Source organism: Caretta caretta, chromosome 7 (assembly GCF_965140235.1).
Source record: "Caretta caretta isolate rCarCar2 chromosome 7, rCarCar1.hap1, whole genome shotgun sequence".
NCBI lineage: Eukaryota > Metazoa > Chordata > Testudines > Cheloniidae > Caretta > Caretta caretta.
This window is the reverse complement of record NC_134212.1, coordinates 72,890,675-72,913,649: the sequence shown is the minus strand read 5'-3', so window position 1 is coordinate 72,913,649 and position 22,975 is coordinate 72,890,675. Positions and strand designations below refer to the sequence as shown.

At 39.2% G+C, this 22,975-nt stretch overlaps 1 protein-coding gene across 5 annotated transcripts in view; it reads left to right on the top strand.

The window, feature by feature from the left end:
• Positions 1-22,975, top strand: part of SHLD2 (shieldin complex subunit 2) — an 89,310-nt gene that overhangs the window by 17,394 nt on the left and 48,941 nt on the right. The window contains exon 1 of one of the 5 annotated variants that reach the window (XM_048859255.2): positions 22,217-22,754. The exons of the other annotated variants lie outside the window; for them this stretch is intronic. The gene's annotated coding sequence lies outside the window, so the exon portion shown is untranslated. Of the gene's footprint in view, positions 1-22,216; positions 22,755-22,975 lie in introns of those variants that run through there. 5 annotated transcript variants of the gene reach the window in all.

Genomic DNA, 22,975 nt, shown 5'->3' with positions numbered 1-22,975 from the left:
GGCATATCTGTGGGGTGCGAGGGCCATTCAGGAGTCTACGTGAGGGGTGGGGAGAGGAGCATTTAGAGTGTGGGGGGGGGTACGTATGGGGCAGGGGCACTTTAAGGAAGGTTGGTGAGGGGACAACTTCCACTGCACAGGGCCACAAAACTCATTAATCTGGGCCCCATCTTGGTAGTGGGGACCCTGCCCTTGATCCACTTGGACACGCCCTGAAACTAGTGCCCTCTGTCCCAAGCAGCTCTTGCACATGCCCCAGAATTGCACCAAAGGGGTATGAAGAAGTCCGCAGGAATACTAACAGTGTAGGAGCTGGGACTAGTCCTCATGGTCTTCTGGTTTGAAGTCCAGTGCATGTTCCCCTAAGCTATTAGATATTTTGTGGTGAAGTCTCTAGCTCATTTTTCTTTGTCTTCCTCACCTACTCGCCATGAAAATGCATGACATTTTACTAGTTAATTTTTGTTTTTTCTCACTGTCTTCAGTACAATATGCTGTACCATATGGAACCTTCCATCTGTGGAAAGGAGAATATATAACAAATATATATACAATGCAGCAATATAGTTTGTCACAATTTAAAAAAAACACACATGAAACATTGCTTCAATATAAAGAGAATCTGCTTTGATTATAATTTTCATCCCAAACTTCCAGGTAAATCACAACTTTCCATTCATCAATTAGGTCAGCAGTTAAGGCTCACATTTCTGGGCTGCTTTGTGGCCTATTATGCCAATCCAGTTAGGGCATGTCAAGGTCAGGAGCAGTACTCTGGCTATTCTGGGCTGCCAAATGGCTCCATAGGGATCTATCACAGATGTTAATTTTTATTTGAGAAATATATGGTATTATGTTTGATATTTCTTTATATGCAGCATGGCCAATTTAACATTAGTGTGGGAACCTTCACCTAAAGGTACCCCGTAAAACTGTTCAGATTGAAGCTGGTGTAGAATGCAGAACTTTGTTTGAGTGCATCATCATCCTAGGAACATATGACACCAGTGCTGTTAGATCTGCTTTGGTTGCCCATTGAACTCCAAGTGGAGTTTTGAGATACTGTTTAGAATCCATAAAGCCCTAAATGGCTTGGGACCAACGGGCCTAACAAATCATTTCTCTCCAGGTCCTTCTGCCACAGCTGTAGTCCCCAGAGGTTCCTGAGCTGGAAACTTCTCATTAAAAAAGACAGAGGAGCTAGCGAGCAAACCATTTCCTGTGAGGGCTTCCGAACTTGCTCCGTCCATTTCTGATCTGAAATAGCCCAAATCTGGCGACTGTCCAGACACACTGAAAAATACTTGCATGTATCTGGGCTTTGGAAGACAGCTGAGATGTGCTTTCCTCAACACTGAACGGCTGGAAAGGACCTTTTTGTAGGTGGCTGGCCGAAGTTCTGTGGAGATAACTTTAAAGCTCCTGGGATTTTATTGTATTGTAAATGATGTGTAAAGGCATGTAGAGTATTGGATAGGTGTTTTTTTTTTAATGATATAAATACATTTTAAAACAGAATAAAATTAATATTTTCGTGAACATTAACCAATGGATTTTGCTCAGACTTAAAAATAAATCACTTTTGGTCTTAAATTGAACATGGGGAGCACTTTTTCAGAAAGTCATAAGCAACAATGGGAGTGTCAAATGGAGTTCCCTTTTGTTAGCTGAAATATTGCTGCCAACAACACTGATAAATTCAGCAAGTAAAATTAAGAAAAATGCTGACAGTAGTGTCATTAAATATTTATACTGTATAGTAACATTTGAAATATGGAAAATAAGTAGGTATAACAATATCTGTTTAGGACCTCACCCCGCGCTCATTAAAGTTAACAGTAAAACTCCAGTTGACTGCACTGGCGCAAGATTGTGCGGTGCCATATACTGCTATCAGTTTTTAAGATATTAGCTATTTAAATCAGTGGGGAGTTACTTATAAACAAATGGCATGATATGGCTGTTCTTTCAAAGTTTTGATTCCAATATGAAGATCAGTTCCAGTTTTATATTCAGTATGTATTAAATGAAAGGATTCCAAAAGAATACAATACCTGGACTCTGTAACTCCTTCTTTGCAGAAGGATTTTTTTATGTGGTTCTCATAATCAATACATAATGTCTGGTGGAGCTTTGGGTTTCCAGGTAGCTTTTCTTTTTCTTTTTGCCATTAACATTGAGAATGAAGAAATGTTGTGTAGGTCTCAACTAGGGCTGTCGATTAATCGCAGTTAACTCTCAAGATTAACTCAAAAAAAATTAATCGCAACGAATCACAGTTTTAATCGCACTGTTAAACAATAGAATCCAATTGAAATTTATTAAATATTTTGGATGTTTTTCTGTATTTTCATATATATTCTATTCTGTGTTATAATTTAAATCAAAGTATATATTTTTATTACAAATATTTGCACTGTAAAAATGGTAAAAGAAATAGTATTTTCATACAAGTACTGTAGTGTAATCTTGTTGTGAAAGTGCAATTTACAAATGTAGATTTTTTTTTTGTTACATAACTTCACTCAATAACAAAACAATGTAAAACTTCAGAGCCTGCAAGTCCAATCAGTCCTACTTCTTGTTCAGCCAATCACTAAAACAAACAACGTTGTTTACATTTACAGGAGATAATGCTGCCCTCTTCTTATTTACAATTTCACCAGAAAGTGAGAACAGGTATTTGCATGGCACTTTTGTAGCTGGCATTGCAAGGTATTTACGTGCCAGATATGCTAAACATTCATATGCCCCTTCATGCTTCAGCCACCATTCCAGAGGACATGCTGATGACGCACGTTCAAAAAATGTGTTAGTTAAATTTGTGACTAAACTCCCTCTCGGATGATGAAAATGAACATGCATCAGTCCGCACTGCTTTGGATTGTTATCGAGCAGAACCAGTCATCAGCATGGGCATGTGTCCCCTAGAATGGTGGTTGAAGCATGAAGGGACATATAAATCTTTAGCACGTCTAGCACGTAAATATCTTGCGACACCGGCTACAACAGTGCCATGAGAATGCCTGTTCTCGCTTTCAGGTGACATTGTAAACAAGAAGCAGGCAGCATTATCGTCTGCAAATGTAAACAAACTTGTTTGTCTGAGCGATTGGCTGAACAAGAAGTAGGACTGAGTGGACTTGCGGGCTCTAAGATTTTACATTGTTTTATTTTTGAATGCAGCTTTTTTGTACATAATTCTACATTTGTAAGTTCAACTTTCATGATTGCACTACAGTATTTGTTGGAAAGTACAGTACTATTTCTTTTGTCTTTTTACAGTGCAAATACTTGTAATCAAAAATAAGGTGAGCACTGTACACTTCGTATTCTGTGTTGTAATTGAAATCAGTATATTTGAAAATGTAGAAAACTTCCAAAAAATTTAAATAAATGGTATTCTGTTATTGTTTAACAGTGCAGTTAATCACAATTAATTTTTTAATCACTTGACAGCCCTAGTCTTAACTTATTTTTCACATTAAGTAATAGAGTTTTGGGACACACAGGAATTCCTATGGTTTTTTTGGCATTATGAGCTAGAATTGTATCCCAGTAATTTGACAACTTTGGACCAGTCCAAAGCATCTGAAACAGGGTACTAATCTTATTTTACATCTTTAGCAGCAGGGTGGCATTTTTGGCAAGATGCCAATTTGCATGGAGTAATTAATATCTTCTGTAAAAGACTGTAATATGACATGAAAATTTTGCACTAATTACAATGGTTCTTTTATTGCTACATATCTCTTGCTAATGTGTTTCAGACCAAGTGTCTCTGATGGCAGTTTCCCATGCTTTTAAAATGTTACTTATTCTTCTGTGGGAGCCAAATAATACTGAATAGATTCTGATAACTGCCTTATGCATAAAAATAATCTTGATTGCACTGTGAAGCAGTGATGCTTATGTTTGTCTTTTGTCTCCATCTGTTTGCATTGTTGCTGGTCGTGATGATTTAAGACTGTCAACTGCTTACTTCATCTCTGTGATAGAACAGATATAAAACCGCCTCATGTGCACAGCAGATAATACTCTCATCTCTTGTTTAGATAGTCTGCAGACATGCAAAGACTGTATTCTAAGTTATGTTTAGGTACCTTGTTGCTCTGAGCCCTGGTCTACACTAGGACTTTAGGTCAAATTTAGCAGCTTTAAATCGATGCCATACACATCTCATGGCTGCCCGGCAGAAGATGGTACAATAGGACTGCTAGCCATCCTCATCTCTTGCCTGCCCGGCAGAAGATGATGCAATAGGACTGCTAGCAATCCGTATCACCTGCCTGCTCACCATAAGATGGTTCAATAGGACTGACTGCAGGACTAAAGAGAATGACTTGATCAGGTCACTCCAAATTTAGTCCCTGCGCCCATGTCACTCCAAATTTTGCTCCTTGTCCTGTCGTCTGCTACCACTGAGAACAGCCTAGCTCCATCCTCCTTGGAACCCCCCCTTCAGGTAGTTGAAGGCTGCTGTCAAATCCCCATTTCTTGCACAATTTTTGTTTCCAAAACTGTTTTGTTTTTTTTTTTAAATCCACTTGTTTTTTACTTTTAGAAATGTTGGCTATTGAATTCTGAGTTAAGCCTTCCAAAACTTTCTGGTAACATAAAGTAGACTACAGCTTTTAGTGATCTGTATGGAATGTCTTTGGAGGTTGAGGTCCAGATCCTAGAGAACAAGATATGCCTTTGAAAATCACCAGCACAACTGGCATTGATTGGCAGTTTCACTAGAGAGGCCAAGCATCAAACAGACCATTGAGTCCAAGGATTGAATTAGACCTCTCATCCCAGAAATGGTCCAGCCAGGGTGGGACAACAACATAGCAGTCCTGGGAAAATTGGTGCTTCTACTAACCAGGCTGTAGCTGTTTTCTGTATGAAAAAAATCTATAATTTTAAAACAGTAATACAGTACACCACAAATTCATTTTAAAAATATATTTTTACTTTGTAAAAAAGTAAAATAAAAGACTTCCTTCCATTTTGTAATTCAGAGTACACCAGACTCTGGGAAAACAGTATGATACGTGTAATGCTTGATTAAAGGCCTTGTTTAGATCTGTGAAAATCCACTGATTTCCATAAATTTGCATGGATGTAACTGAGAACAGAATTTACCCTGAAAGATTTATTGTAGCTCTATTTAGATGCTCATATGTTGTTGTTGTCCCCCCGCCCCTCCTTCCTTCCACTGTCCCCAAAGGAATCTGAGCATTTATTTACATGCGTTTCTGTAAGTACTGGAGTTATTCCAAAATTGCACATATATCAGAAAATGAATGACTGTTTGGTTATTTCATTTACCAAAGGTAAATGAAGCAGATATTTATGAAGTCATTGGGAGGTAAATTATCTTCAGTTCAGCAGGTTAATCATTAATATTTGGAGGATTTTCTTGCCATGCTGTATTAGGAGGAGAACATCACCCGACAGACATTTAAATTGTTTTATTTAACTAAAACAACGATATGTATTCTGGATTTTTTTCTTCAACAGCAAACATATAATATTTTAACAAAACAAGCATTTGAATTTAGTTAAACATCCAATTTTTTTAAAATCAGGTTTGTTTTTCTTTGTTTAACTAAAAATAGTTAAATTTAAATATTTTTTAAAAAATAGACTGTCAGCCAGGTCAACATGAGAAACTTAAAATATTGGCTTCTGCAGCTAACTCAATTGTCTTCACCTTCATTTTCCTGTTTGTTCATAATCTGGGAAAGAAAAACAAGCTTTCCTGCTTTTTCAGGTCCCAAACGATTTCTCAGTTTGGAATGAATTAGTCCAAAGGAAGAAAATATTCTTTCTACAAGGGCAGAAGAAGCTACTGCCGTTAAAAGTGAGATTATCACTTCAACAGACTCTGAATCCAAGGGCTTAAGTGACTTCCACCAGTTCACTGGTGTGACTTTCTTTAAAACATTATCAGCAAACATATATTTCTTGAATGGTTCACCCTTAGCTCTGAAGTTTATTGTAGTTGCCATTGTGGAGGGATTATTGCTGGATGTCCATGTCATAACCAACTCCTTTTCTTCAGCAGTTAAGGTTTGACCTTGGTACTGAGTATTGAGACTATTTGCAAGAAAATGAGCTGGAGATAGTGCTTGTCCCATTTGTTTTTTAAAAGCTTGTAATTTAACTCTGCCATTGCATATGTCTCTTTTTAAGATCTCCCTCAGTTCCTTGCAAATTTCAACAGCGTCAGCAGTAAAACAGCTATTTCCCTGCATTTTGTTCGAGGCTACAGAAATAGGCTTCAGGGTACTCAGCATGTGTTCAACGTTTCTCTTACGCCCAATGTTGAGAACTTTGGCTGTGACAGGGCCCTCTATTTTTTCACGATTTTGTTCACAAACTGTGATCAGATTAGGCCAGTTCTTGATATAGTGCCCAAAACAGTCCACTAGAGTTCCATCACACGTGTTGTGGGAGAGTTACCTTGGTTCCTCCCACTTTTTTCAAAGCACCTGCTGCAAAATGGTTGTTATGGAAGTATTTTGCAATTTCAACAACATTAGCCTTTATTTCTGGAACACTGAAGTCTTTGGCTAGGAGGTGCATCAAATGAGCACTGCAGCTGTATATTATTAGCTTGGGACTCTCTCCTAAATAATTTCTTATCTTGGATACATTTGTAGCATTGTCTGTGACCAAGCTGCATACTAGACATTTAAATTTTGTTTTCCACAGTTCGGTATAGCTTTTACTGCTACTTTTTGTAAGTATTCTGCTGTGTGTGCATTTCCTCATGTATCAATTGTTTCTGTAAGGAAGACCTTCCCTTCTTCTGTTGTCACATGAGCACATACAGCAGGATCGCTGGGGACATTGCTCCACCCATCAAGACTCAGGTTAGCAATTTTACCCTCTAGACCTTTTGTACACTGCTCAATTTCTCTTTCATACACTTTATCCAGCAATTTGCCTATGACATCTACTCTGTTGGGTGGACTGTATCCTGGTCTTAATGGCTGAACCATATTAATGAAGTGTGGGTTCTCAGTCATACAGAAAGGAGAGTTTGTTGCATAAACAAACCGGGCAAATTTTTCATCAATTACCTCTTTTTGTAATCTGCTGGTTCTTATCACAAATTTATCTATGGTTGTTTCTGGGTGATGAGGATTTTTTTTCTTTTTGCTACATGTGATATACTGTGGCTATGATGTGGCTATGATGTTTCAGCCACATGATGTGGCTGAAACACTATCATTAGCAGATAACTCTGAAACTATAGAAAATGATGGTGATCTTGAAGGTGGATAGTCTTCAGAATCCTGTATGTTGTGGATGGATTCTCCTAAACAGAATAGGTTAATGCAGTTATTCAATTATTATTACCATACTACTCATTTAGTAATACTCATTGCATTCACTGACACTCAGTACTACTTTAAAGGTGAAATTGAAAAGGAAGATCTGCCTATTTCAGCTATTTATTTTTTATCACAACTGCATCTGAAATGATAGTACCATTGAGCAAAAAATATAGCTGTTACTCTAACATGAGAATTTCAGAAGAATAGTCCAGAAGGAAGACAGGCAGTCCTTAAGAACGAAGTATGAAATAAAAAAAAGTTTACCAGCCTGAAGATTCTGCATTTTCAGACATATTCCTTTCATCGTCTTCAACATCTCATGATGTTGTTTCATTTAGGCAACCAGGCCTTGCATTTCATCATTGCACTGTTTGCATTTTGCACGCATGCCTGTCTTACCCACAGTACAGGAACTTTATTAAAATATTCCTAAAAATATTCTTTTACAACTTGCTGCCATTATAGATTTTTCCTTCTAGTGAGAGAATGGTATGGTAGATCTCAAATCAATGAAGGCTACACTCAGAAGGACCTCAAGACTTCTGGAATATGCTGCTCAAACAGTTTAACTTTTGTTTCTACTGCCTGTCCCTCCTTTGTCACATTTATCTCCAGACTTCTTCTCCTTATCCAGATCTATTCCGCCCCCAACAATCTTGTATTCATTGAACTTTCTGAAACTTTGCACTTTTAGAGACAGGGAAGGAATTGACTCTATGTACACAAATTTGCAGAGGGACAATAGGGTTGAGGTCTGTTATTTGTCCCCTCTATATGTTGTTTGTTTATTTAAAAACATTTTTGCTCTTAACATGCTTGTTATCTCTGGAGACACAAATCCACAGTTTGAGAAGTGCAAAACTAAGCATCTCTGATGGTATCTTCTAGACTGAGCACTGAGTCCCATTGGGTAGATAGAAAGATTAACCTAAATAATCTATACAGAAGCCCCTGGAACTCCATAAGATTGGATCCCTAATCCATGAACTATTGTAACTCATTTACAAAACTTTTCTTAAACATTACTTGAATATATTGTTTCATTCTATAGAAGTAGAATTTATAATCCCTATTCCATGATGAGATATCTTTGAGCTATAATGTATCTTAATTAAAACTATCTTTCAATAGGTTTGTTCCTCAAAAAGCATTTTATCAAAAAAAACAATTTTTATTTTTTTAAAAGCATTGATTTTTATCTACCCTGTTTATAACTGTATGGTAAAATGAGAAAGTAGGCAATTTTTCAGTAATAGTGGGCTCGGACACTTGTATTTTTGTGTCTGATTTTGTAAGCAAGTAATTTTAAAGTGAGATGAAACTTGGGGGTACACAAGCCAAATCAGGCTCCTGAAAGAGGTACAGGAGTCTGGAAAGAGAACCACTGTACTAGGTTGTTAATAGATTTCATTACTTTACTGGAAACAGTTTTTTATATAAAGATGGGTTTCCATTTTGTCACTGAAGCACTTGAGACTTTTTTATACACTATGGTTTATTGTGAGCAAAGAAAATTGATATGTATGTATATTATCCACATAGTACTGTAGCAAGTTAAACCAATAAAAGTTGCTTTTGTTCTACTGATAGCCTCTAGGCATCAGGGATTTCCAAACATCAGGATTATTTCTTGACATTGTGCTTGGCACTGTACAGAACATTGGAGAAAACAGTTTCTTAGAGGCAAATGTAAGATAACAGATCAGGTTTTTTTGTATAGGGTTTTTATAGGCTGTCCAGGGTCGAAGAATAGATATCTGGAGGTGGGGCCACTGAGTTCTGTAATCCTCAAGTGACCAAGCGTATTCCCTTTCGAGTGGGCAGCTAGAGAGGGACTTACCTCTTGTGCCCTATGAAGATGATGCTCTATCATGGCTTTTGTGGTCATAAGAACGGCCATACTTGGTCAGACCAAAGGTCCATCTAGCCCAGTATCCTGTCTTCCGAAAGTGACCAATGCCAGGTACTTTAGAGGGAATGAACAGAACAGGTAATCCTCAAGTGACTCATCCCTTGTCACCCATTTTCCAGCTTCTGGTAAAACCGAGGCGAGGGACACCATCCCTTCTCATTCTGAGGCCTTTCAGAAACTGCTCAAGGAGGAAGAGATCAGTTAAAGGGTTTGTCTGCACTAGAAAGGGTTTGGCAATATAGCTATACCAGCAAACTCTCCTAATGGGGAGACAGCTTATACCAGCAAAAGATATATTTTGTTGGTGTAATTTATACCAGTTCCCCCAAACAAAATAAGCTATGCTAGCAAATCGACACTTTTGACTGTATCGCTTCCACTACACTAGAGCTTTTGCTGGGATAACCATGTAAGATAGGGGTGTGATTTTTGTCAAACACCCAACTTTCCCAGGTGCCAGCAAAACTTTTAAGTGTGGACCAGGGCAAGATGTTAGCAGTCTGCAATTCATGAAGTTGACAAGCAGCTTGTTTCATTAACAGAGAGAAATATAATCAACCCATTGTGAGAACAAAATTAAGTGCATTTATTTCAATACGATTTGTGTCTCTGCCTTAGAGCAGTGTTTCTGAACCACTGGTCCGGGGCCTCCTGGGGGGCCACGAGCAGGCTTCAGGGGGTCCGCCAAGCAGGACCAGTGTTAGACTTGCTGGGGCCCAGAGCAGAAAGCCAAAGCCCCACTGCATGGGTCTGAAGCCTGGAGCCTTGAGCCCCCTCATCCAGGGTTGAAGTTGAAGCCTAAGCAATGTAGCTTCGTGGGGGGCCCCCTGTGGTGTGGGGTCCCAGCCAATTGCCCTGTTGGCTAACCCCTAATGCTGGCCCTGGCTTTTGTATACAGAAAAAACAGTTGTGGCACACGTGGGCCATAGAGGTTTTTATAGCATGTTGAGAACCCCTGCCTTAGAGCACACAGTTTAGTTTAAAGGTAGAAGAAGAAGGAAAAGGAGTGGGGCAAACTACATCTAAAATGTAAAAAAGCACCTTTGGTGCAGTCATGTATGTTTGATAGTTACTTAGGGCTTGACTACACTTACATTTTATAGCGCTCTAACTTGCTGGCTCAGGGGTGTGAAAAATCGCCCCACTGAGCGCAGCAAGTCAGAGTGCTTTAAAGCACTAGTGTAAACAGGCTCCGAGCATGGCTCCCAGTGCTCGGAGCTAATCCCCTCATGGAGGTGGATTACCAGGAGCGCAACCACACTTGCTCTTCAAAGCACTGCCACGGGAGCACTTTGAAGTTTCCAGCGTAGCCATGCCCTCAGTCACCTGTTTTCTGTTAAAGCTTAACTAGTTTGCCGAACTAATATCTATCCATACAACTGAAAGCTAAAAGATCATGTATCTCCTATTCTGAAGGACACCAAAACTCCCTTCTTCAAAACTGAGGTTTTGGAAAATTGTGTCTCTCATCATAATGTGCACTTGCTGTGTGTGAGAAGAGTACCTTGATACTTTTTTCTTGAAGACCTGATACCAAAGCAGTCAAAGACTTGAATATTTCATCCTTTTTGTGTGTTTCAGTTGTTTTACCTGACTTTTTACCTTTTATCTCACATTCTCTGAAAGGTCACTGTTCTAAAGGACTTTTAACTTCTGTTGGTTGTAATGGTCGCTGTATCCTCATGTCTCTAATTGTGTGTGCTGTATGTATTGCAAAACAAAAATCAATGTTTGTTCCTTTTCAAAAGGAAAAATCCTGCAAGTGATGCTACAAGAATCAGCAAAGGCAAAGTAACTGCTCCTTTTATTCTAATTTTTAAAGACAAAAGGACGGCATCTCAGTTGTCTGAATGTTTGAATATTCAAAACTCGCAGCCTTATTTCTATATTTCAGAGTAGCTATTCTGGAATACAAGTGACTTTACTTCAGTTATTCTGGTAACAAAAGTGTAGTATTTATTCTGGAACAGTGTCCACATGGGCAACATTCTATGAGGACAACTGTTGTGGAATAATTCCACAGTAGCTATGCTAATCAGTCTCCCCATTTAGCCAATCCCTATGTCTATTATTTTCCTGTGAGGCTCTTCTTATAGCAAGGATGAAATTGGCTCCATGTAAATAGTATTTACACTTTTCATTGAAATTCAAATCTACATTAATGATGAATGGGAAAGCCATTTATTTTTAACAATATTAAAATTCCGCTCCCCCTCAAAATTATCTACTTAGTACAGGGGTGGGCAAACTATGGCCCACGGGCAGGATTCGGCCCATCAGGGCTTTGGATCCGGCCCATGGGATTGCCACCCCCGTGGCGCTGTGAGCCCTGCACCGCTGCTGGAAGCAGTTGGTACCACATCCCTGCAGCCCCTGGGGGCGGGGCAGGGGCAGAGGGCTCTGTGCGCTGCTCTCACCTACAGGCACTGCCCCCCGCAGCTCCCATTGGCCAGGAGCGGGGAAATGCGACCAATGGGAACTTTGGGGGAGATACCCTCAGGCGAGGGCAGTGCGTGGAGCCCTCGCCATAGCCCCCGCCCCAGGAGCCACAGGGACATGGTGCCAGCCGTTTCCAGAAGCATTGTGGGGCCAAGGCAGGCAGCCTGATTTGCGCCGCTGCACACTGCTGCCACCCTGGAGCCGCTACCACCCAAGTAAGCAGTGCCGGGCCGGAACCCACACCCCGAACCCTTCTTGAACCCCGCATCCCAACCCTCTGCTGCACCCCAACCCCCTGCCCTGAGCCTCCTGCCACACCACTCCTCAGCCTCAAGCCCCCTGCTGCACCCCGCACCCTCCTGCACCCCTGCCCTGACGCAGGGCTGGGCGTGCGGGTTCCAGGGTGAGGCCACAAATGAGGGGTTCAGGGTGCGGGAGGGGGCTCCAGGCTGGGGGTTCAGGTACAGGTGGGTTTGGGCTCTGGGGTGGGGCTGAGGATGAGGAATTTGGGGTGCAGGAGGGTGCTCCTGGCTGGAACCAAAGGCTTCCGAGGGCAGGAGGGGAATGGGGGTTGGGGCACAGGAGGAGGTCAAGGGTGCAGGCTCTGGGTGGCGTTTACCCCAAGCAGCTCCCAGAGGCAACAGCATAGCCCCCCTCTTCCAGCTCCTATGCAGAGGCATGGCCAGGCTGCTCTGTGCACTGCCTCATCCACAGGCGCCGTCCCCTCAGCTCCTGGAAGCAGCAGCATATCCGCCCTCCAGCTCCTACATGGAGGCGTGACCAGGCGGCTCTGCACGCTGCCCTGGACCCAGGCGCCGCTGCTGCAGCTTCCATCGGCCCTGGTTCCTGGCCAATGGGAGCTGTGGGGGCGGCACTTGGGGCAGGGACAGCATGCGGAGCTCACTGTCTGTCCCTACACAGAGGAGCCGGAGTGGGGACTTACTGCTTCTTCCGGGAGCTGCATGGAGCCACAGCACATGCGGAGCAGGGCAAGCCCCTGACCCTGTTCCCTGGCAGGAGCTCAAGGGCTGGATGTAGCCCATGGGCCATAGTTCGCCCATTCCTGTTCTGAAAGAACAGTCAGTTCAGAAAACAGAGCCTAGAGTTTAAAGCTGACCTCACTGTGAGATACTCCTTTATTTCTTCTTCATAACCCCTTCATATAGTGATTTTACCATTACAATAGCTTACTGAATGGGAAGTAGTCCAATGTGACTACTCAAGTGCTTGAAGTTAAGCATGTAAGTGTTTGCAGGATCAGGACCAGGAGTTTCTCAATTTCTTCTCTGTATTTTGTTTTTGCTTATAATGGGCTAATTGATTTTGTCTAGTTATTCCCTGAAAATAGACAGCTTACATTTGGGTATTTTCAGTTAGAGTTAAATATAATAGACACATTATTCATTTTAAAAGATGAAATGACATAGTGGCAATATAGATTAAGACTAAGTAGATAATTTTGAGGGGGAGCGGGATTTTAATATTGTTAAAAATAAATGGCTTTCCCATTCATCATTAATGTAGATTTGAATTTCAATGAAAAGTGTAAATACTATTTACATGGAGCCAATTTCATCCTTGCTATAAGAAGAGCCTCACAGGAAAATAATAGACATAGGGATTGGCTAAGTGGGGAGATTGATTAGCATAGCTACTGTGGAATTATTCCACAATAGCTGTCCTCATAGAATGTTGCCCATGTGGACACTGTTCCAGAATAAATACTACACTTTTGTTAGCAGAATAACTGAAGTAAAGTCACTTGTATTCCAGAATAGCTACTCTGAAATAACTCTACTAGCTGATTTTGCTAAGTAGTTAAAATCATAATCTCTATGCAAAGACTTATATTTAAGGTTTAGATGAGAGGCATTGTGTGCCGGTTACAAGCCATGACATTGGGATAAGGAAAAAAGGAGGACGAGGATGACAAAAAGAACTCATGCAGTTCTCTTGTGTGTGCACAGATTTTTTGATTTCTTACCATCTTGCACTGTGACTGCTACTCCAACAGATCATCCAAAATCATCTTATTTTTCTGGACCCCCACTTAATGGTGGGACTGGATACTCTTCCAAGCTCTGCCCATAAAAGAAATTACTTAGTATATTGTGCAGATGTTCAATATGATCACCTGTGTGATCTTACCTGGCTTTCCTTTCCTGATACGTGTATGTTTCTTTGGCATTCTTGTGCATGTCTCTCCATGGGAGGGCTCAGTGTCCCCACTGGGCTTTGCTAGGCTCCTGGGCTTGGCTTTTTACTGATTTGGGGGAAACAAAAAGTGGTGATAAACTCCCTAGCTTTCCTCACTTGTGGTGCCAACATGAGCGGTCATTGTAGATCTTCATAACCTGATCCTTCCTCTCCTTTCTTATTTGAATTAATGAGCAGTGACATGGTTACCAATGTTGATATTTAAAGGATTATCACTGAGCATCTGAATGCTTATTGAGATGAATGGGGCAGATGTGACAGTCTGTGCAGATTACATCTTTCAGCATTTCCCGTGCTGGCAATGCAGGGAAAAGTCAGTACGTTGGTTAGACTTGTTTCACCATGTTTTGAGGCTATCTCAGAGGTCACAGCAGCTAGAGACTTACTTTAAAAAATAAATAAATATATGCTGCTATTCTGGAGAACATGAAAAAGATGCCACTATGTCATGCAGCTGTGTACCAGTTCAATCCTAGCCCTGATCCGTAGCGATCTCTGACCCGTTCATTCCCACTGTGATATTCCTTGTAGCTGACACCTTACCTGACCAACCTTTCACCACCTAGGACAGATTATTTTTCACCACGGACTCTAAACCCTACTTTGAACTGAATTTGAATGTGAGATAAACGAGATTATTAGCAAGAAGACTTTTTTTTAGTTCCTTTGCACTGCACGGCCAGTGGAACTTTAGTTCGGTCTTATCTTTGTGTAAACTGAAGATGGGAAAAGCCTGGAAGTAACAGTGAAATGAACAAAAAATAAAAGCACTGCCACTCTTTACAACTGCAGGGGAAATCCTAATTTATTTATAAGGCACTAAACATACAGGGCCAGATTCACAGCTGGGCTCAATCTGTATAGCTCCTTTTAAATATAATGGAACTACTCAAGTTAGTAACTATCATCCTGAGTAAAGGGGTTCACAATCTGGCCCTTACCTATTACCATCACAGAACACCAAATCAAAGGTTTAAGTGCAATAACATATTGGCATTTTCACAAAATGTATTGAATGAGAATAATTAAGCTTTATGCACTCCATGAATCTATTCCTATTGATCTTTTTTGGTACATTTCTACCAGATTTTTTTAATTTACCAATTGAATGTATGAGCCGCCATATTGGGTAAGACCAAAGATCCATCTAGCCCAGTATCCTGTCTTCCAGCAGTGGCAAATGTCGGGTGCCCCAGAGGGAATGAACAGAACAGGTAATCATGAAGTGATCCATCCCCTGTCACCCATTCCCAGCTTCTGGCAAACAGAGGCTAGGGATATCATTCTGTGTTATAGATATATATTGAAACTATCATCTGAGGTGGAACTGTAGTAATTTTTTTTCTAAATAGGGAAATAATCCTTCTGAATCAATACTGGAGCTGTGATATTTTTAATTTTTTTTTCCAGAGATTTAAAGGGAGTTAGGCACCTTACTCGCATTACATTTCAGCTTGAGTCAGACCCCTTTAAAGGTTCCAATCTTATGTGTAACGATTAATGTACTAGCTTTAGAGGATGCAGAGACACATAATTAGGTAATGGAAATGGACTTGTAAATTCATTTAATGGTGTTAAGCATCTATCTGTTTAAAACTATAGACATTTAAAACTGCTTTGAATATTGTGTTAGGCAGGTCACAAATTTTTACAAATGTTAATAAATGATATTGGCATGGTGGCTTCAAAAGAGTTGTGTTAAAATCAGAATTTGTCTTATTGTGTAAGCTGGAGAAAAACGTATTAATGTGCGTGCTCTACCAGATTTTATATGATAGCAGTTTTAATGACTAGTTGCAGTGCATTGCAAATGCAAAACTTGCTGAAGCAGCTAGTTGTGTTTTAATAGATCATTGACCCGTCAATCAGACTCTGACCACTTCAGAGATAAGAAGCTATGTTTCCATTGGTCTGAGTACAGCACCCTTCTGCAAATTGAGAAATGGTGTAATCATTAACAGGAGTAATGGATGTGGGCATTCAGGTTTCAGCTAGTATCTCTGAGTTTCAAGTCCTATTATCTTTAGTGTGATTAACTCTTTAACCTATGTGTGCATGACCAAATGTGTTGTAAATAGGCATTAGTTCTATGACAATGGTACATATGTCAGCAGGTACTCAGGTGGCTTTTTGATCATTTTAAAGGTCTGCAATCTTAATAAGAAATTCTGATTTGTTTCTTTTTTTCAGACTTGTTTCTTTGAGTGCAAAACATGTAAAGACAGAGAAAGCACTCCGGTAGTGAAACTTATTGAAGTAAATAAGTGATAGAACTACCTACCAAAGAGAGTTGTTTTAAAGTGCCATCAACGCATTCAGATTTATAGAGAGATTTTTCCAGAACCTCATTAAAATATTACCTATTTTTCCATGTGAATACTGATTATGTAGAGCTATTTAATGTCGTCAAAGTTCAGTGCATTTGATGTAGTAAATCACTTGGGTATTGCCAAAGCATATTGCTTTATTGTGGCATCGCTAAATGAATCAGGGAGTAGACCAAAGGCTGATAAGGCTTCTTCTTAATCTTCCAAAGTTCAAAAGAACATAAGAAAAATCGCAGTGCAAAAAGCTTGAAATGAAGTGGAATTAATTTCTTTACCTTACTCAATAATTTCTGTAACCTCTCCTTCTTAATTGTGTGTTTGTGATGTAATTTATTTACTGCAGAAAAAGTGTGAGGATACAAGGTTCATAGTATAGAGGTAGATGTTAGTGTAAATTGAGGCTAAAAAAGTTATGCTTTCAAATAGGAGAATATCTGAATTTACATGCAGATATTTTGCTTTATCAGCAAAGATGAGAGAAAAAGAAATGGAGAAGAAACATGACAGTTTTAATGAGAAGTTGCTAAAACATTCCCTAACTGAGAGCTTGCCAGCTCATAGCGTAGATTTCTGATGTTTTGAAAACTGCTTTGTCATTTAATAAGAACCAGACATCTTTAAAACAATGCTATATGTTTAAGTTGCGTACATTCTGCATAGAGCAAAATTTATTCCGAATACGTTTTCATGTACCAAAAAATTTGTTTCAAAATAGATGACTTGCTAGAGTAAATGACATCTTCATGCAAGTAACGTTTTGTTTCTATATTAAAAGTTGACAAAAAATCATCAGATTGCAGTCTCATTTAATCCACTTCAGGGAAAGCATTTAATGTAATGTCACAAGGTGCCCCCAGGATTGTACGGTACATGTACGGTATTACACCTTGCCAACATTCCGAGTTTATTTCCCCATCTGCAGCTGGCAGGTCTTTCTCTGCTTGATAGCATTTTGGTATTTCAGTAAACAAGTCTTTTTGTTTATATAAGGCATGTGTATATTGCTAGATCATGAAATAGCTGAGGCATTAATGCAAAAACTGTTGTCTAAAGAAGAGAACATGTTAAAATGGCTTTGAAAATATTGTAGTCATGTATTTATATAGTGCCTCTTACCAAGGTGGATCCCAAAGCAGAGATCAGTCTCGGTCTGTATGTGTGTGTACACGTACAGACACACGCATAGATGACTATCACTTTTCCCAGGCATACATATAGATGACTATCACTTTTCCCAGTTCTGAAATCCTCTGGGAGGAAATGAAGTAACTTGCATTATCAACCTGTCTTTCCTTCCCTCCATCTTCTTGTGCTCTGGTATACCCTACTTCCTTTACCATGTGTATACTTTACTGCTTTTATCTCATGTATCACAAGCCCTATACACACACACACGTATGAACAGCAAGCACAATTACTTAAAACAAAACATAGAGCTATTTAACCCACAACGAACCAAAAAAGTACATAATCATAGTGTTATAAGCCTCGTCCTCCCTTCCCACTGTTTGTTTGTATCATTTGTTTTGTTATGTCTAAACTTAAATTGTAAGTTTTTGGGGGGCAAGAACCATGTCTTCTTTTTTCCCCTTAAGTTCTATGACAACACTGTGCAAAATGAAGAGAGAATGTTTCATCCAGTTGAATCTTCAAAGGAAATTTAGATAGGTAGAGTGTAATTACCTATGTTAGAATGTGGTAAAATCCATGCTATGGAACCTTTAAAGACAGGTCTGCTGGGACCTCATGTCTGCCAGGACCTCAGTTTTACATCTAATCTAAAATACCAATATATACTGGGATAAACGGCCATAAATACTGTTCATGTTCTCATGCATTAACAGAAAGGAGCTAACTTTGGGCTTCTTTAGTTTTTACCTTTTGCAGTTTTATTCTCATATGTTGATGCAGTTTTTCATGGAAACTAAAGATAGTAGTGCCTGGGGATTAAAAACAAATCTAGTTCCCATGTTTTTAATAATAGCCAAAATTACAAAATAAAAGAACTTCATATGTTTGAATGTAATTTTCCACCAATGTTTTTCCTTCAACAGTACAGTTAATCTATTAAGTCTGAGCACAGTCATCTTGCAGATAGAGTATGTATGAAACATGGTATTCAGCACACTGCTGGAAATAGTGTAAAACAACACCACATTTCTAAGATATATTTCTTTTTCATATTTGAAATTAATGCTGAAATTATGTATTTATCCCTTTAATTAAAATGATTTTTCTGTGTCTCAGCTAAACACTGCAGGAAGCTGCTTTAGACTGCCATGTGAATCCCTGCATAGTATTTACAGAAAACAGCAGCTGGGTTTTCATTTTAACTATGATGACTGTACATTTTGGTGACGTTTTTAAATGCCAGTTTACCTTCAGATATGAATATGTGATGAGAGATGTCTTGCAGTGTTGATTTGTAAACAAGTTACTCTCTAAGCACAGTACCTGATCTAATAATCCCATCTCTCCAGAGACCAGATTGTCCCACTGATGTCCTCGCCAAGACTTGCCAAGAACTGAATCACACCGTGGGCACACAATTGTTCTCTGGACTCTATCTCAAAATCACAATCCACCGGCCTCCTTTTTCCTAGAAGCTTATCCTGAGGGAGGGTGAAACAGATAAGAGAATTGAATAAGAGAACTTTGACTCATACGCATTTCATTCAATCTTTTTCTCTTGAGGTAGATGACAGTATTGGAACTACAGTCTTTTCACCAAACTTTCCAGAGGTATACAGTTTAGTTTCCACAGATATGACAGGAACATGTTTACATATTTCTACATACAAAAATTTTCAAAGATTTCAAAGATTTTGCCCTTCAGGGACATACATTTTTGAGGCACCGCCTTTCCTTCCTTCTATCTGTGCCTTTGATCCCATAAGGATTTAAAGGTTGTTTTCATCCTAGTCTACAGGTATTAAATTTGTTATGTTTAGAAGTCATCCTACTTAATGCTGCATCCAAAGATTAGCTTATAATCAAAAGATAACTGATATCCCTTTTTATCTCCTTTAATGTTTCCTTTATCTCTTTCCCACGTAGACAATCTGTAAATTCAGAGTGAGTTATTCTGGAATAAGCTAGTAATAGTTATTCCGTGAAAACTTCTCCACATAGGCAAGCCCTATGTCTTTTTTTCAGGCTGCCCCATATGCTTGGAAGAACCTCCCTTTTCCCATGTGACAAGCATCTGCACCTTCTCCCAGCCTTTCCTTGGAAACCCATTTTGTTAGGCTTCCTTTCCATTACCAATCACTTCTGATTATATTTGATCCCACCCTCTTGCCTTGTCCTTTAATTGTTTGTTTTGCAGCAGTACAATTTAGATTGAAAACTCTCAGAGAAAAGGACTTGTGTTATTATAAAGTATTCATCTCACCTATGACAATAAAGTAATTAATAAAATAAAAGAATTCTGGGGGCTAATAACACAGGAATAGTCTATACAAGAGCTGAAAAATTAAATTACTTCTTAATTTTTTTCATACGGCTGTCTAGAGCCAAGGTACCTCAAGTGGAAATAAAAGTTCCAGGAAACGGTAGTTTCACTATCACATCTTAAAAAAAATAAAAAAAAATAAAATTAAAATTAAAAAAAAAAAAAGGTATGCGGGTCTTAAATCACTGAAAATTCTAGGACCAGATGGGTTAAATACTAGAAAGGACCCTAGAAATGGAAGCCTAAAGAGATTGTTCATCCAGTATTAAATAATTTTAAGACATCCTTGGGGCCACTGAATGGAGTAAAGACATAACTCAATATTTAGGAGGCTAAGGAGGAGGTAGGACATTGTCAACAGAAAATCTGACCTCAGTGATAGATAAATTGATAGAGGTATTCCTAAGGAAAGTGATCTCATAACATTTGAAGAAATTACATGATCAAATAGAAATTAGCAAGGTTTTCTAAAGTATCTGACAAATCTGGTAGCTTTTTTTGGGGGGGAGGGAGATAGGGTTGGGCCTTAATCCTTTTGGGTTTTTAAAAGCGTACTTGTCACTGCAAACCACACTGGCTGACATGCTTTTATATATAAAGGAAACAAGTACAGTAGAGAAGACCCAGATTTTGAGTGGGTCAGAAGCTGGTGAGGTGAGCTGAAGCTGATAATAAGTGCAAAACATTTGGGGTCAGCAAGGAGAAAAATAACAAGTGGAGTGCCACGTGAATCTATATTGGGAGTAGATGCGCTGCACACACAGTGCATGACCTATAGGGCATGATCTGGTATCTCAGATTGCAGACAGAACTAAACTGGGTAGACCAACTGATATACAGGAAAGCATCTGATCAAAGAAGACTTAGAGAGAGGACAATTATTGTAATTTTTACAGCAAGTATGAGCTGTTCTACATTCCTAAATGGCTCCATTTCCTATCTCAAAGTGAGCATACTGTGAACTCCCCTATGGGCATCCAGGCACTGATGTGCTACAGCTGTTTTTACAGATTCTAATGAACGTTTTTCTCCAGATCCTGTGTCCTAGGGATGCATGAGCTCATAGATAAGGTAAAGGGACTTGAGGCTTCATTTGCTTTCTAGTTGTGATAACACTTTTCATAACTGAGAAAGCAGGCACTGCTATTTGGCAAACAAACTTATCCTAAAGGAAATGGCTGGAAATATTATTTTCAACATGTCTAATTTGAAGTGTGGGAGGGAAGACCAGGTATGTATAGGGGGCTTGGAATATCCTACCCTAAGGAGTATCTGGACAATGTCTGCCATTCAGTGAAATCTAGCCCTGTCCAAAGGCAAAGCATCTGCTCTTCAGAAGTATTTTTATGAGACCCAAGGATAAGTTGTTTTTGTAAGGGATGATTTAGCAGAGCTCAAAGGAAAGAGCCTATTAGAAGCAGGAAAATCATTTCAATATCCCTTTCATTTTGGAGGTAGAATTTTAACAAGAGCCTCCTGGAAGTCCAAATACCTCTCTCTAGCTTATCTCTGCATCCTGGTGCCTTAGCTGGTACAGTATGATGCTAATACATCAGGACTCTTGCTATTTAGGTCAGGAACTGGGGGCATTGGAAAGCTAGTGCTTTCAATACTACGGAGAAAGAATAACATTTGTCAACAGAAACACACCCTAGTAAATGGTTTTGGAAATAAAAATCATAAAAGAAGATGCTTGTCTTCATTTTGACAGGATAGATACTGCAGAAGGGAGGTAGAGAGTGCTACTATATTTTAAAGAGGATTAAAAATGTGCAGGAAAAACTGCAGCCTGCAACACAAAGACAGGTGAAAATAATTAAAAGGGCTAATACCTTCGAGGTAGTAGTCATGGACCACAAAAAGAGAATGAAGCTGTTACTCTGTGAACAAGCACTGTATTAATAGTAAAAAGAAAAGGAGTACTTGTGGCACCTTAGAGACTAACCAATTTATTTGAGCATGAGCCTTTTTTGGTTAGTCTCTAAGGTGCCACAAGTACTCCTTTTCTTTTTGCGAATACAGACTAACACGGCTGTTACTCTGAAACCTGTATTAATAGTGTCAATTGTCAATCACAGTTAATTCAAGCAATTAATGCAAAACAGATTAAAAAATTAGTCACAATCACAATTTGAATCGCACTGTTAAACAATAGAATACCAATTTAAATTTATTATACATGTTTGGATTTTTTCTACATTTTCAAATTGATTTCAATTACAAAAGAAGAATACAAAATGTACAGTGGTCACTTTATGCTATTATTTTTATTACAAATATTTGCACTGTAAAAAAGATAAAAGAAATAGTATTTTTCAGTTCACCTCATACAAGTACTGTAATGCAATCTCTACCATGAAAGTGCAACTTACAAATGTAGAGTTAATTTTTTATATAACTGCACTCAAAAACAAGACAGTAAAACTTCAGAGCCTACATGTCCACTCAGTTCTTCTACTTGTTCAGCCAATTGCTAAGATAAACAAGTTTGTACATTTATAGGAGACAATGCTACCTGCTTCTTATTTACAATGTCACCTGAAAGTGAGAACAGTCATTCGCATGGTACTGTTATAGCTGGTGTTGCCAGGAATTTACGTGCCAGATATGCTAAATATTTGTATGTTCCTTCAACCACCATTCCAGAGGACGTGCTTCTGTGCTGATAATGATCATTAAAAAATAATGTGTTAATTACATTTGTGACTGAACTCCTGGGAGGAGAATTGTATGCCTCCTGCTCTATGGCTTTACCCACATTCTGCCATATATTTCATGTTATGGTAGTCTCAGATGATGCAGCATATGTTGTTCGATTTAAGAACGCTTTCACTGCAGATTTGACCAAACACAAAAGGTACCAATATGCAATTTCTAAAGATAGCTGCAGCACTCGATCCAAGGTTTAAGAATCTGAAGTGCCTTCCAATGTCTGAGAGGGACGAGGTGTGGAACATGCTGACAGAAGTCTTAAGAGAGCAACACTCTTATGTGGAACTACAGAACCCAAACCATCAAAAAAGAAAATCAATTTTCTGTGGTTGCATCTGCCTCAGATGATGAAAATGAAGGTACGTTGGTCCGCACTGCTTTGTATCACTATCAAGTAGAACCCACCTGTTCTCAGTTTTAGGTGACATTGTAAATAAGCGGGCAGAATTATCTCTCAGAAATGTAAAAAAACTTGTGTCTTAGCGATTGGCTGAACAAGAAGTAAGACTGAGTGGACTTGTAGGCTCTAAAGTTTTACATTGTTTTATTTTTGAGTGCTGTTCCATTAAACTACAATCAG